The sequence below is a fragment of the Schistocerca americana genome, chromosome X, assembly GCF_021461395.2.
Source record: "Schistocerca americana isolate TAMUIC-IGC-003095 chromosome X, iqSchAmer2.1, whole genome shotgun sequence".
NCBI lineage: Eukaryota > Metazoa > Arthropoda > Insecta > Orthoptera > Acrididae > Schistocerca > Schistocerca americana.
Window position 1 is genome coordinate 123,150,058 of NC_060130.1, and position 17,090 is coordinate 123,167,147.

Genomic DNA, 17,090 nt, shown 5'->3' on the forward strand with positions numbered 1-17,090 from the left:
TGTGAACTACTAAGTCTGTTTCTCCAACATCTGAAGCGATAAGTCTCATGGGATACATTTGTGATGAATAAGACATATTGCAACTAGTAAAACTTTTATTTACTATATACATTTTTTCAGGTTTGTTAATATACATTCTGTACTTTGTGAACTGAGAAAAATAAAGTATTTGCGTTAGAAAGATAATGTCATGCACTTTTTTCAATGAGGATGTGTGAAAAATAACGCCTCAGAAATTGTTACGTGAAAAATTTGAGTACTCTGTCCATGGTGTGAATGGGACTTGGTGTGTAGTGCGATAGAGTTCATACAGAGAAAGTTCACAACTGAATACAACCCATTACCTATTCCTATTAACATTAGCATGTTGAAGGATGAAACGTCACTTGTTGATATGTATGGAGAGGCAGCGTTTGAATCAAAATCTGAATGTGCAGTCATATATACCAAACATTCAAGTGTGGTGAAATTAAGCAACCTGTAAAACTCTTTGCTGATTGTGGCAAACAGACTGAGCTGCTATCGTCCATATATTAGAGTTGATACTGTGACTATCGACTGTTTGCATGTGCACAATGTGAATACAAATCAGTTAGAACGGTATATGCATGATTGTTCATCCAACGCCAAAATATGTGTCTGAGAAACCTGTAAGCATGAAATCTGTGAAGGCTGAATTTCCTGAAGGTTCTCCCTCTCTCTGTACATCTCCTATGTTCATATTCTTCCCTCTCTCTCTGTCCACCTCCTCTTTTCCACTATATCTGACTAAGAGCCTTATTTATTGGTGTCGCAAAGGAAACCTTGATTGAAGACTGAAGTCGCTTAAAATGAAATTGTTGGGATAATTGGTATATGGAGTATAACAGAGAACTCTCCAGCTGCTAGATGTGCAATGACAGTATTTGACATGGTTTTAATCTGTGAATGGGTAAAATTACAAAATTTTGAACGATTCAGATTCTGTAATAACATTCTAATCATAAGCCAATACGCCATAAATATAACTTTCTTGTTTTCTCTCAAAACCTACTGCAAGGAATAAAATGAAACATTACAGTGTTGTATATGCCAGTTTAATTTAAAATTATGTGTCAAGAGAAAGAATGTATACATAAGAAACTATTTGTTCAGTGGTTTTAATTTCCTGTTTTCGTTGTTAAAGTTGACTGTGGAAAAGAAAATTAACCAAACCACACATTTCCACAGAACAGCATTTTCCTCAAAGTCGGTTTTAATATAAAACGTGTACACTGTTGTTTAAAAAAATATGTAGTCTATGCTTGTATGAATTTTTTTAGAGTATTGTGCAAAAATTTGAAGTAAACCGATGAAGAACTTTTCGAGATTTTTTGCCAATGATGTTTACTTATAGTGTATGGCTGTCCTAATTTTATTAGCATACTACATAACAATTTGAAGTAAATTGGAGAAGAACTTTTCGAGAATTCTGCTAACAACGTTTCCTTCCTATACATTACATATGTATTTATATACAGTGTATATTTAAAAAAACATGTAGCCTCTGTCTGTCTGAACATTCAAAAGGCATTGTTTAAAAATCTGAAAAATATTGAGTCAGGGATTTTTCTTTGATTTTGGTAATAATAGTGAACAATGCCTTGTCTTTATATAGTAGTATAAATGTATCTATGTACATAAAAATATATATAGCTTGAGTTCATCCAAATATTTATTAGAGTACTGTGTAACAATTTGAAATAAGTCAGTCAAGAACTTTTTGAGATTTTTGCTAACAATATATATATATATATATTAAGGTCACCCAACTACCTACTTCGTATTTAGGACACTTTTTATAATGTTTTGGGAGCACAGCAAATAACAACAACCATTCTCATACAAAAAACGGAAATAGCTATTTACATACAGAAAACAAATCATACTTTACTTTAGTTTGCTATATTTTTAATAATATACAGCTTAATTTTTTACTTATACCTTAAATCTATATCTGAATCGGTTATTTCTTTCTCCAGTCAGCAATTTGACAAATGCAATGAAGGTATATTGTCACATTCTAATACACATCTAATTTCCTTCCACTAAAATATCTGTTTCATGGCTTTGACAATTAACACTGTTCCTTCCTGCAGTTGTTCTAGGGGAGAGCATGTGGGGATTTTAGTTTTGCCTTTTATTTCCTCAATGGCACTACTGTCAAACAATTTCACATCTTTCTGTGTGTACACTACTAGCTCTTCCCCTGCATACCCTTGGGGAATTTCTTTATAGGAATTGAAGCTGTTGCGATTTTTGTTTTTTTGTTAATGCTCTCTAGTAGAACAGCAACAGTGGCAGAAGCAACCAGTGCAGCTGTCAGTAAGGAATCATATTAATATCTGGATAGCTATGAATACAGTGCAGAATAGGTCAAAGTAAATTATGTGGGCTGCACAGAGGCAGGTTATAGAAGCATTATTTCTCTTTTCACACTGGAAGACTTTACTACACCCACCAGATGAGCACTGCTGAGAGTCATGCATCTCCATGTATCAAATATCATAGGCATCATGCACACATGTGGTACCCACTAAAGCCACTGTGCAACTGAGACTGTGAGGGCCAGCTTGGCAGTGCTACCAGCGATCTAACATCATAGTCAGCCACCTTAGAAGCCATCTTGTAACGTCATAAGCTGTGTCGAACTCATGGAGGTAAAAATAAGAGGAGTTGGCATGACGTCACAAACTTGAAGCCGACACAAGTGAAGATCCGCTACGTTAGCTACCCCAAAATGTTCGCTTCTGGTAGTTTGATTCCATGTAGTCGTGAATTGTTTTGATAAAAAAAATGCCGGCTTGGGTCGCTTACTGGTGTACTAATCGTTCTGATTGTAGTCTAAAGTTTTAAAAAAGTCACATTTCATTCGTAAGTGGACGTATTTAAGCGCTATTTTCTTATATATACTTGAAATTCTGATGCACTGCGAAGTTTTACAGTATGGTTTTATTTCTGTGATTTGACTTTAGATTTCCTATCAATCCAACGCGAAGAGCTCTCTGGAGGTGAGCAATTCACTTGGTTTTCATTGTTTGGTTATTCCCAAGTAACTGAAAAGTCCTAGCAAGAAATACCCTGGAAATGGGGACTAATGTTTTAAAATGCGATAATGTAATATAAAAGTAATTTAACTACATGTATTACCCTGTAAATTTCTGTTATTTGCCACACTGAATGATACTTGGTAGGTACAATTTAAAAACAAAGCAGATGTGTAAACTACAATGGGCCTGACAATCTTAAATTCCGTTCTTTTCCTTCGTAATTTAACGAATCTTTCACTTTGTTGACATGACAGCTGGCTTGTTTATATCATCCCTGCATACATCTATTGGACACCAAAGGAAATAAGGCAAGTTTCTTGCAAACTTGAACATTTAAAATTTGCATTTGACTTGAAAATGCAACGAATACAAATCGATGCCTCTAAACTATCAGTCATTGCTTTTGGAGTTCTGCCTTTATCTATTATCGACACAAACACAATGAAAGTGAATATAAATGGATTACGAAAGCACGCTTTTCATAGCACATACTTCTCTTCTCGGTTATTCGAAGTGTATAAACAAAAAGGAATTGCGGTACCGAGGCTAGAAGCGTCATATTTTTGTGTAGTATTACTGTATCGAATACGCATTTAAGACCAGAAAAACGTTTGAAGTTGCGTTCCTTATGCTGTGTTGTTCACTAAAACAGTGTAGCATTTACTATATAAAATAAATATCGCGTGCACACGACAGAAATAACGAACAAGAAGGAATTGTAAACACTCGTCTGCTAGTGTTTTGGGGGATCCAAGAAGGCGGCAAGCCCAGCCCACTGGCTTCAAAACAATCTACAGCTTACGTCTGTAGCGCCATCTCCCCTTATTCTACCTCCATGGTCGAACTGGCCCTTGCGGTCGCACAGCGTCCTTGGCGGCTACCACACTCGTGTACTCAGTGCATACGATACTCTATATACGTGAGGCAAAAATCAAAAAGGGAGCTCTTGTCAGCAAAGTCAATTGTTCAGTACTGTCGAAAAAGTGATTTGCCCCAGAACTATCGATTTTGGTTTCTTTGTAATTTAATGCACTTTACTTTGCCCTCTACAAGCTACAATCGATAATAAAACAATTTAGAATACATAAAACACTCAAATCCGTAGTTAAAGTAGTGAACATCGTGTCTAGAAAAATGTATAACACAGGCCAGCAACACACTTGGCTAGTATTCATCACTTTGAAAATTAGCATCCCCAAATGCAAGTGGCAGTTCAGACAACCAAAGAAAGTTTCTTGACAGCAATAATGTCTGTCCCGACTATAGGTCCCTTTTCCTTCATAGGTTTAGAAGCCAGTAACATTGCTGATATTCAGACTCTACCTCTGCTCATTTCTTTTTAAGAGTTAGTTATTATGAATGACTATTTATTTTAAACATATACTGTACTATATTTAGCTTTTGTAAACAAATAGTGCTGGTCACCATGCAAAAACTGCAAACTGAGTAGCGCAGCAACACACCCAATTGCGTCTGTTTCTGACTTTTTTGTTGAGTGCCTAGTTAAAATATTTGGCTAGTTACGTTTTTTTCACAACAATGGTGCTAAGAAAGTGCCCCCTATAACTAAGTACAATCGCTTCGAGTTCAATGGAGAGAACAGAGTAGCAGATGTAAAGTGTATTGCAAAATTAACGTGCAGGGAATGTGTTCATTCACAAGATACGGCAATTAGAAGAGTAACTTCGCGGATTTCCCGAAGAAGTGACTCCTGACAAGGAAACGTCAGGAATACCTTTTCAAAAACGTCAGACCATTCTGTGAAGACGAATTCAAAGACATCTCAAGTTGAACATGAACCTGTTGCTCCAATCAACAGTATTGAAGCTGCCTATCCCAAGCCTGACGATCCACAAACAGTTCCTGGACTATCAACGAAGTGCCGTAAATGCTTAGATTAAGGTGTCAAACTGAAGAGATGTGAATCTCAGTTTTCTACTGTTTGAAAGAGGTCATTTAAAACTGTATTGTGCTACTAAATTAATTCCTTAAATGTGAAACATAACGATTCTGCCTTACTTTGAACTTTTAATTGTGTTTTCCTCAAAGTGATCATTTTCATTCAATAAACTTTAAATGTCTGTAACGTAAAGAAAAAAAATTAATGAAGTCATGATTGTTGCACTACATTATTCAGAAGTTAATGCTTAATTTGAAAATATTAATAACTCAGAATCGAAAATTTCTGACAAGAGGACTCTTTTTGCTTTCCGCCACAGGCAGGAGCAACAATTTGCAGTTGGGTGGATCCAGTGCTCTCTATCACCGCCGGCAGGGCCTCCTCCACATCTCGGATGAGACCCCCGGCAAGCAGACAGAGTGAACACTGGCCTTCTTCCCCGACCTTTCCGCTATTTCCCTAAAGGGTTCCATCACCCGCGTAACGTTGGAGCTCCCAATAACTAATAAACCCCTCCCCCCCCCCCCCCCCCCCATGTGCCTGCTCGGACCTTACTGAAGGAGCGGCCACATGTCCACTCACAGGCAGAGCGGGCGATGGCACACGGCCAGCCTCCACGTTGACCCTCAGCCTCGTGCAACGCGAACGCCGTTGAACCCGCCGCTCCCCTTCGGGAGAGGGTGGCCCAACCGCGCCCGGTACCTGCGAAGATGTCTCGACAGCAGGGACCTTGGGTGAAGCATGTAACACCTGGGGTGTACCATGCGGCGCACGAGACTCCCCACTGCCGCCACACTCCGAGGCAGGAACCTGAAGACGGCTGACTGCGGCTATCAGCACGTTCAGCTGTTTGCGAACAGTGGCCGCTGGCCTCGTGCGTCCGTACACAGCAAAATGGCTCTGAGCACTATGGGACTCAACTGCTGAGGTCATTAGTCCCCTAGAACTTAGAACTAGTTAAACCTAAGGACATCACAAACATCCATGCCCGAGGCAGGATTCGAATCTGCGACCGTAGCAGTCTTGCGGTTCCAGACTGCAGCGCCTTTAACCGCACGGCCACTTCGGCCGGCCGTACACAGCAGTCGCACATCCTATCCATCCTAAGAAACCGAAAATTTACTGTAGAGAGTTGAGTAATCAACTTTTAACTAGACTGCTAATTCACTAAAGGCGGCTGATAGCTGACTAAACTGTGGTTTCTACACACTTCTTGTTGGAAACAATGAAAATAAGCAGTAACTGTCTCTGGACTGTATTCAAAACAAACACGAAATCTATGGAACACTATTAGTATTACTCGAAAATTAAAGCTTCCTAAAAGCAAAAGCACACGGGAAAAGAAGTGACAAGTAGGAAAAACACAGTTAATACTTAAATTTACGTAGCTTGCTGCACAGGAGATGTGAAGCAGACGGCAGTTACGATCCGAGAAACCAGGTTTCCCAGACACCCCACATTTGACGACTAGGCAGAAATCAACATTCAGTATTCAGAAGAACCCAGTGCCTGGCGGCCACTGATTTTCTATTGTGTTTCTCTGGCGCCTTAATTCTACATTGTCTTTTCATTGCAGAGGTGTGTTTGCTTCCTTTAATAGTGTCTCTTATAGTGTTTTTGCAAATCAGTGTTTTCAGGTGGGCGTTCTGGAAATTTTCTTTGCTTGCGTGCTTATTTTTGTTGTTTTCCTTGTCTGTTTATTGCATTTGTTTCTCTCGCTATGAGCAATCCACCTCCCCCTCCCCCTGTTTAAGCGTCTCAGCTGCAACTAACACAGATATTTCAGTTTCAGACGCATCAAATTGCATCACTGTCGAACACGGTACAGCAGCTACTCACTGCTCAAGCCACCAAGACAGTCCAGCTACTGTAGCTCCGAGTGCCATACCACCCTTTCGCCAGTTTAATGAATAACAAGAGGAATGGCTTGATTGTTTGCAACAGTTTTAAGCTCACGTAATTGCTCACAATGTATCAGGTACTGTGAAACTACAGTACTTTTTGTCAATGATAGGAAGTGCAGTTTTTCGCCTGATTGTTCCCTAACGCTACTCCAAGTGAACTTTCCTGTGCTCAGGTTGTAGATTCGCTAAGTAACAAGTGAATGTAGTGGCAGCTAGATATAAATTATTTAATTGCAAGAAACAACAAACTTATCATGAGTGGGTAACTGATTTGCTGGGTATGACGAGGAAATGCAAATTCAAATGTGTTTGTGGTGCTTTTTATTCAGATATTATGTTGTGTGATGTGATCGTGTACGGTGTAACTGATGTCAAACTTGGAGAACGGATTTTGAAACAGTCCGATCCATCATTCCAGTATGTAGTACAAATACTAGATCAGTACGACTCCGGTGCGGTGTTGGCCAATAAATTTTAGCAACCACCAATTTGTTGGGTCGAGTCGCCCCTTGCTAGCGACTGCCCCACTAGGCAGCAACAGCTCGCACGCGCCATGTCACGTAAGCAGTTCTCCATGCCATGCACACAGTTCTCTAAACAGGCGAACAGAATTAAGACATGCCGTCAGTGCTATTCACGGTGCAAACGCCACGACTGCCCCGCCAGGCAAGCACAGTGTTACGCTTGTGGCAAGAAAGGTCACGTACAGTCCGTATGTTTGCACTCACAAAAACCTAGTCACAAGGCCCATGTAATCAACGCAGCGTATTCGAAGCCTGCTGCAGGCATTAGCAAATCTAGCAAGCGAACAATTTCTTGGGCTACCTCAGTCCAACAGACTTTTTGTGCATTAGCATAGTAGTAGACAATGTGTTAAATTTCTGTTGGACACTGGTGCCTCTGTAACATTGCTGAATCGCAACACGTCTGAACTGTTAGGCTCCCCACGCCTGTCTAAAACTAGCACACACCTGATGGCTTATAATGGACAAGACATTCCCATTCTTGGAAAATGTACATGGCTTGCCATGTATCACTCGCATAAGCAGACTGTGACTTTTGCTGTGCTACACTCACGCGATTGTGAGAACATACTTGCCCTTGAATCATTTGATTTGTTTGGCTTTAAAATTCAGGACAATGTGTTGTCAGTGACTGCATTCAATGCCAAGGACAGTGAAGCTAGCTTACTGAAAGATTTCCTGGAACTCTTTTTCTGAAGGTTTAGGCAAGGCTAATAATTTTGTTGCACGTATTACAATGAAAGACACTGTACTTGTCAGGGTATGGATACCCAGATAGAACAAATGACGTCAAAATGTTACGCCTCTGCGGAAAATCAGTCCCCTCCACCACAAAAATTCTTGGCTTGGCTTGGCCTAAGTCGCAATCACCATGGCAATGTGTGCACATAGACTTTGTGGAACATTTTTCAAACACTCGTTTGCTGATTGTGGTAGACTCTTATAGCAAGTTTCATTTTGCTGTGCCAATCAACTCGAAAATTTCCTGTAGCACAATTCAGGCACTGTCCTCTAGTTTTGCCTCGAAGGTTTGCCTCAAGTCGTAGCGTCGGACAACGACCCTCACTTCACGTCAAATGAATTTGAAACATTCTGTGAACGTAATGGTATACGGCATCTAACTTGTGCACCGTTCCATTCACAGTCGAATGGAGAAGCGGAAGGTTTTGTCAAAACATTCAAGCAGCAGATGGCCAAACTTCGCACAGCACACGCAACTGTTACTCGCCTCCTATCGTTCGCAGCACGAGATGGACCATCACCGGCAGAATTGCTTCACAACCGCCGCCATCGGACACTGCTCCACCTGCTCCACCCTCCTCAGCATTCGGCGCTGAAGGAAGGCCGCAAGTATCGCTTCACTCCGCACGATATTGTTTTTTTTCAGAGTTTTCAGCTGCAGCAGACGGTGGCGATATCCTTCGTCGACTTAACGCATGCATGTATCTCATTTCTGGCGCAGACGGTTTGCAGCGCCGACACCAAAACCAAATTCGTCACTGTCACGTGCACGGTGATCCTTCTGTGTCTCTTCCCTCAGACTCGCAGATCCCGAGGTCAGCGAGGCACAACAGCCGCCAGAGGGTGTGCCGGCCGCGTTGCTCTAGCGGTTCTAGGCGCTCAGTCCGGAACCGCGCGACTGCTACGGTCGCAGGTTCGAATCCTGCCTCGGGCATGGATGTGTGTGCTGTCCTTAGGTTAGTTAGGTTTAAGTAGTTCTAAGTTCTAGGGGACTGATGACCACAGATGTTAAGTCCCATAGTGCTCAGAGCCATTTGAACCATTTGAACCTCCAGAGGGTGTCATCACGAGACTGTGGAACGACCCCATGTAGACGGAGCCTTCACGTCCTCCGACTCCTCTCTTCCTACCGATGGAGCTGGACCCGCCCACGTCGCATCAGCCGACGCCTCCTACCTTTTGCTATGGGCCTCAGGAGGTGGATGCGTACCCTTCTGGTTGTTTTCTGGGGGAAGTTTCCGCCAAATCGAAGGCCGGATGGCAGGGTACGACTGGAAGTCTGACGTCCCCTGAAGCCACAGCTTTCGGTCCCTCCGAGCGTCCACGATCCTGCTTCCCCCGCCGTTGTCGAGCTCTATATACGACGACGGTCCGTCGCTTTGGGAGGGAGGACTGTTACGGCGTAAAGTGAAGCGCTGGCACGCCAGTCGGGAACGACAGAGCAGAGAGGGCTCAGAAGAAGACGTCTGCTAATTGCATGCTGACCGACCGCTCTCCAGGACGATAACACGACAACAGCGGCCTCTATGCAAAGAGAACGTAAGCGTCAGTTTCACGAGAAGCGGCAAGAGCAGCGACTACGATAGAAGCATCCACTGTATTACTTCATTTGTATTACGAGATGTATATACTGAAGAGATTTTTTATTTGTCTGTCGCCCTTTGCTTGCAACACATCTGAGCTTAGTATTGTCACTTTCTTTTCCTAATAAAACTCATTAATACGATTTGTTTGAATGTTGTCTAGGGATCCAAGAAAGCAGGTTTCCCAGACACCCCACATTTGATGACTAGGCTTGATTCAACAATTACCAGCATAATCAGTTTTCACTTATCGACACAATTGCTGCAGCATTATGAAATCCATTCCATATTTATTAGTGGCCTTCCTCAGGAAAGAACCAAATATTATACTACTTCTTTTGTCATTTCGCTATACGTTTTGTTTGACATTGTATCCTGCATGCCTTTTTTTCTGTTATTTCCCATACTTCCTTCACAAGGAAAATATGTAGTAAGAAATAGTATGTGACACTGGGTCGGTTGTTACATTGTAACAATTTGTAACAAAATGTAACATACTGCCTATTCATCACCATTTTATGTTCAGTTGCAGATAAGCATCATACAAAATTGTGACAAACTGGCTCGTATGTGCCTATGTCTCATGTTACAACAAAATTGTAAGAATTTGCTCTCCATGTTACAGCAGAATTGTAACAAATGAACACATGTAACAGCAAAACTCTCTCAAAATTGCCCTCCATATTGTAGAAAATTTCTAAGAATTTGTCCTCCATATTAAAGCAAAATTATAATAAACTGTTCATGTTCTGTAAAATTGTAAAAAACTGTCCTCGTGTTACATCAAGGTTGTAACATATTGTCATCCACTTCACAGTGAAATTATAACAAACTGAGATATGTTACTGTGAAACTGTAACGAATTTCTTATTATGCTACAGCGAAATTGTAACAAATTGTCCCCATGTTATAGAATGTGTCACTAACTGACCTCCATATTACAGCAACATTCTAAGTAACTGCCATCTGTTACAGCAAAATTGTAACAAACTGACTCATGTTAAAGCCCCTGGCGAAATTGTAAGAAATTGTCCCCATGTTACATCAAAACAATAACAAATTGTCCTTCACGTCACAGCTAATTGAAACAAACTGGCCCATGTTACAGCAAAACTGATGAACGAAAACCTCCCTCTTTTTAATAGACCTCTTTAAATTGTGCTTATAACCAATGTGTGGAACTCTTCGACAAATTGTTACCAGACTTTGTGCATTTTTCTTGTTCTAGTTTGAACGTATGCGTTTACTATCCTCCTTGATTCAGTGCTTGAATTATAATAATTATTTATTGAATACAGCATAGACCCTATATTGCTAATATTTGCACAATTGATAACGCTGGAAGGGGGAGAGGAGTGGATTGGCACAGAAGTAACCAAAGTTGCTAGTTATATTTGCCTCACAGTCAGACAAAATCTAGATTAGATTAGATTAGATTAATACTAGTTCCATGGATCATGAATACGATATTTCGTAATGATGTGGAACGAGTCAAATTTTCTAATACATGACATAATTAGGTTAATTTAGCAACATACTTAAGTTAATATAACAATTTTATTTTTTTGTGTTTTTTGTTTTTCTTTATTTTTATTTTTATTTTTTTTATTTTTTAAATATATTTTTTTCTTTTTTTCTTAATTTATATCTAGAAATTCCTCTATGGAGTAGAAGGAGTTGTCATTCAGAAATTCTTTTAATTTCTTCTTAAATACTTGTTGGTTATCTGTCAGACTTTTGATACTATTTGGTAAGTGACCAAAGACTTTAGTGCCAGTATAATTCACCCCTTTCTGTGCCAAAGTTAGATTTAATCTTGAATAGTGAAGATCATCCTTTCTCCTAGTATTGTAGTTATGCACACTGCTATTACTTTTGAATTGGGTTTGGTTGTTAATAACAAATTTCATAAGAGAGTATATGTACTGAGAAGCTACTGTGAATATCCCTAGATCCTTAAATAAATGTCTGCAGGATGATCTTGGGTGGACTCCAGCTATTATTCTGATTACACGCTTTTGTGCAATAAATACTTTATTCCTCAGTGATGAATTCCCCCAAAATATGATGCCATATGAAAGCAATGAGTGAAAATAGGCGTAGTAAGCTAATTTACTAAGATGTTTATCACCAAAATTTGGAATGACCCTTATTGCATAAGTAGCTGAACTCAAACGTTTCAGCAGATCATCAATGTGTTTCTTCCAATCTAATCTCTCATCAATGGACACACCTAGAAATTTGGAATATTCTACCTTAGCTATATGCTTCTGATTAAGGTCTATATTTATTAATGGCGTCATACCATTCCCTGTACGGAACTGTATGTACTGTGTCTTATCAAAATTCGGTGAGAGTCCGTTTACAAGGAACCACTTAGTAATTTTCTGAAAGACAGTATTGACAATTTCATCAGTTAATTCTTGTTTGTCAGGTGTGATTACTATACTTGTATCATCAGCAAAGAGAACTAACTTTGCCTCTTCATGAATATAGAATGGCAAGTCATTAATATATAATAAGAACAACAAAGGACCCAAGACTGACCCTTGTGGAACCCCATTCTTGATAGTTCCCCAGTTTGAGGAATGTGCTGATCTTTGCATGTTATGAGAACTACTTATTTCAACTTTCTGCACTCTTCCAATTAGGTACGAATTAAACCATTCGTGCACTGTCCCACTCATGCCACAATACTTGAGCTTGTCTAGCAGAATTTCATGATTTACACAATCAAAAGCCTTTGAGAGATCGCAAAAAATCCCAATGGGTGGTGTTCGGTTATTCAGATCATTCAAAATTTGACTGGTGAAAGCATATATGGCATTTTCTGTTGAAAAACCTTTCTGGAAACCAAACTGACATTTTGTTAGTACTTCATTTTTACAGATATGTGAAGCTACTCTTGAATACATTACTTTCTCAAAAATTTTGGATAAAGCTGTTAGAAGGGAGATTGGAAGGTAATTGTTGACATCAGATCTATCCACCTTTTTATGCAAAGGTGTAACAATAGCTTGTTTCAGTGACATATATTCCATTTAATAACTGTTTCAAGATCATTATACTGCTTTGTTCAACTTAGCAATAATAATCAGTGGGGGTTTTGGGCTCTGAAATTAGTAGTCGAAACGCTACAGACTCTCAATTGATTGTATAATTTATTATGGCCTTCAAGCCAAAACTGAAAGGAGAACAAAACATTTTTATTGCTTCTTACATGCTGATGGCGGTTACTCTATAGTCTAGTGCTCTCGTAATTTGCATATGCACTGGGATTGTTGGAAGAAATTTATATTGCTATTAAGAATGCTATTACCTGCACCCTGTCATCATTCTTATGCCTCTCATTCATAAGTTCATATCCATACTTTCAAATATGCAAGTGGTTGTTCCTCGATTCATGGGATATAATTGGATCTATGGAGGAGTCAAACACCACACTGCGTTAAGACACCAAAAATTGAAGGCAAGGCAGTCAAGTAGACAAAAATATGGTTACATACATACGTATACACTGATCCGATACCTTCTTTGTCATGCTGATTGGAGGGCGCGAATCCATCGTCTTCCAGGGGAACAGCTCCTTGATATCTGTACTGCTGGACGGAGACAGGCTCGCAGCTGCTCGAAGAAGATTAACGTGGGCGTCCATGGGTCAAGTAGAGCTTGTACAAGGCATCATAACGACCAAGGAGTATTGTACATTGGTTGCAGACCACGTACACCCCGTCATGACGCTCATGTTTACCGATGGCAGTGGCATTTTTCAACAAGATAAAGCGCCATGTCGCAAGGCCAGGAGTGTAATGGAGTGGTTCGAGGAACACTGTGGCGAGTTGCAGTTGATGTGCTGGCCCCTCAACTCGCCAGATCTGAACCAGATCGAACACTTCTGGGATGTCATTGAACGTGGCGTCAGAGCTCAGCGCTCCAGTCCCCGGAATTCACAGGACTTATGTAACTTGTGTGTGCAGATGTGGTGTCAGTTTCTTCCAGTTACCTACGAAGGCCTCATTGTTTTCATGCCACGATGCATCACCACTATTATCCATGCCAAAGGTGGACATATCAGCTATTAGGTAGGTGATCAGAATGTTCTGGCTGATCAGTATATAGAACACTGATACAACTTAGAAAGTTCCGTCACACACACGCATTTAATTGTTACACTGAATATCTTCAAGACTGCGCATTCTTGCAAAGAATGTGCAGCCATCTCCACTTACATAGTTGGAAATCATTATTACCACAGTTATTCAGCATAGCTGCACACTCCCGGATTAGAACAAAAGCATCACATGTGTCACCCACAAATCTTAAACTGAATCTCAACAAGGACATTCTTCTTGTACATTGACAGTGCAGTCGACACCACTTGGGTGGTCGAAATCAATGGCTCAAATAATTCCTCAGCCATACGAATCTTTCTTGGATTTATTGTCAATATTTCACATGGTTCACACATAAAGCCTACTTTTAGCTAAGTCAGGATGCAGATGGCCTTTCTCCTTGCAATACTGCTGAAGTGGAAGTGTGATGACAATGACCCACCATCCAAAAATTAAATAAAAGCAAATAATTTCACGCGATTGTTTCCTTAAACATCTAAAACTGTACACACACCAAAGCCTAAATTATCGTCACACAATAAACTTGACTATGGAATAAACTTGACTCCATGGAAAAGCTGTCACAAAGGATGAAGCTCATACTACAAAGAAGGTTTACTAAATATTTTGCGAAATAGCTGAACTAATGAGATTATACAAGTTAACTGAAATAAGAACTCAAACAACACCATCTGTGCTTAAGGTACCAAAACGATTGACTTTATATTAATGGATGGAGATGAGCCCCGAGATCTCACTAGAAATCAAAGTCATGATCATTGAATTTATTAACAAAATTATTACAAATGGTGGTCATAACATAAGCCTGACTATCATACTCCTGGAAAAGAACAGGTTAGTGATATTAATAACGATATACCTTATCCTCTTGACATTTTATCAAGTGTAAGATGGAGACCTTCACAGGTTCTCTCCATCCTCTAAGCTGCCCAGGAAGCGAGTGGGTTACTACTGGTCACTCTGTTCTTTCCTGAAGGGCAGAAGGGACCTTCCTACAAAGCCTGGAAGACTTTATCTCGAAAGGTGCATTCTTGACTGTTTTCTGCCAAGAACTTTGGTTGGCTCCAGAAGTTAAGCGAAGCATGCGCCTCTGTCCTTTGTCAGCTCCGCGGACGAATTCACATTTATAACAACCATTCATTCAATAATTCATAGCAACAATCAGAGAATAAGGAAAGGATGTGCGTAATGTAATTTAAATAACTGAATACCGTGGCCTCCATCACTTCTCCAAAGGTTCACAGTACCAGATCAAACATACAAGAACGACTAATATATTATTACGACTTAAGAACTCAGGCTACTTAGTGATACAGTAGTGAGGTAGAATAAGTACTTCCATCGCACTGTAACAAGTTGTCCCCATGTTAAAGCAAAATGATAACAAATTGTTTACCATATTAGCGTGAAAACTGTAAAGAGTTTCCCATGTTACAGCAAAACTGTAACAAATTGATCCATATTACGATAAAATTATAACAAATTGCATGTTACACCAAAACTGTAATAAATTGCCCACCATATTGCAGCTAAATTGTAACAAAATGCGGGTGCAATGAATCGCATTCGTGAGGAAAAATGAATTTATGGCACAACTTAACTAAAAGATGGGAACCATCGACAGGCTCAAGAAATCATCAGTTTAGTTGCCTTGAGAACTTGAGTTAAATATTGGAATGAGAGCAAGGGATGAATACAGCAAACTGGTTCAGACGAACGTAGGCTGCAGCAGTTATACAGACATGATGAGTGTTACGCATGATATATAATATGGAGAGATGCATCACATCAGTCTTCAGACTGAAATCAACAACAACAGTAGATGCCATTTCAGATTGTTGTCTCTACTTCTGAAGTAATTTAGCTGTAGGGCAAAATCCATCATGTTCAATTGCAGAAGCTGTTAGATGGATGAACAGTGCTGCACACTCTAAGAAGATAACGGTGAGCCTGAGACCTCCTTCCTCTGCCTTTAAAATGTGTGATGCTTAAGACATTTATAAACAATGGGGAAAATTCTGGGCCAGTTTCCTCTGAAATGTTAAAAACAATTGTGCACTGTACTAGAAAGATTGTGCACTATACTTGAGAGAAAATAGATTTTTATGAATTAGCCTTTGTACATGAGTGTTTAATTACACTGTGGTTTCTTTTTTATTTTGCAGTTGCTGGGTCAAGTCCAGTTCTAATCTCCAGTCATGATGCCCTATTTTTCAAGAAGATTATGTGGGTATATATATGAAAGGATTCTGTGCTAACCTTTAGTTATATGCTACTGATCGTTCACATTGTCTTACTCTTAACAGTGTCAGCACTGCTTTCTGCGTATTGAGCATTGGCCTGATACTTGATAATACGATTAGAGTATTGTTTGAATACCGGCGCTGGCGCTTTGACTTGTTATAAGAATTCATAGCAGAAAGCATGATCTAAATATCAAGTTACAGTTTATTCAGAGGTAGAAAGAAACAAATTTTTGAGTGTATGAGCTTTCGGGCTGAGAACCTTGCCACTCCCTTTTGACACGGCTGTAGTCACGACCGCTCACAACAACTTCTGAAAGACTACCCCTCGCTATACGGCACAGCCCACTGGACTCACGTGGCGACCCCACATGCGCCGACGCTCAAGGTGGACAAGTCAACCTCTGTCTCAGTGCGCGCCCGACCAACCGATCGATCCAACCGTCAATGACCATTGCCTGAGCAACTCGAGCAGACTGGCAGCCTAACGAGCAGACGCAGATGCAGGAACTAAGCCCCGACCAGGCGACCACTCGCTGAGTTCTCTCACTGCGCCACAAATTTTGATCCAGATACAATGTTATATACAGGCTATGTAAAATTTGGCCTCATGCATGGAATAGTAATTTGATTTATGTGCCATGTGTAATGTAATGAATCACGTGGTGGTTTTCCACATGTAAGTTGAGGTAACGGCTTATGACATGTTTGTAACATGATTGTTATTATGTCTTGTAGTTTGTACAAATTATGTACTGATGCTTCAATGTGTTCAACATTCGTATGGTTTATATCACATGCTTGAAAATGACGTAATCGTCGATATTGGCCAATTCAACAGTTAATAAAGAATGTTATAGCTTACTACAGAACATGTTCTCTTTACAAAATTTGTAGGAAGGTAGCAATGCCAGAAGATTGTGATAAAATGAAGGAATACCTGAAGAAGATCGATATGTCATGCAGCGACTGGCAGTTGATACTGAGCATAAAT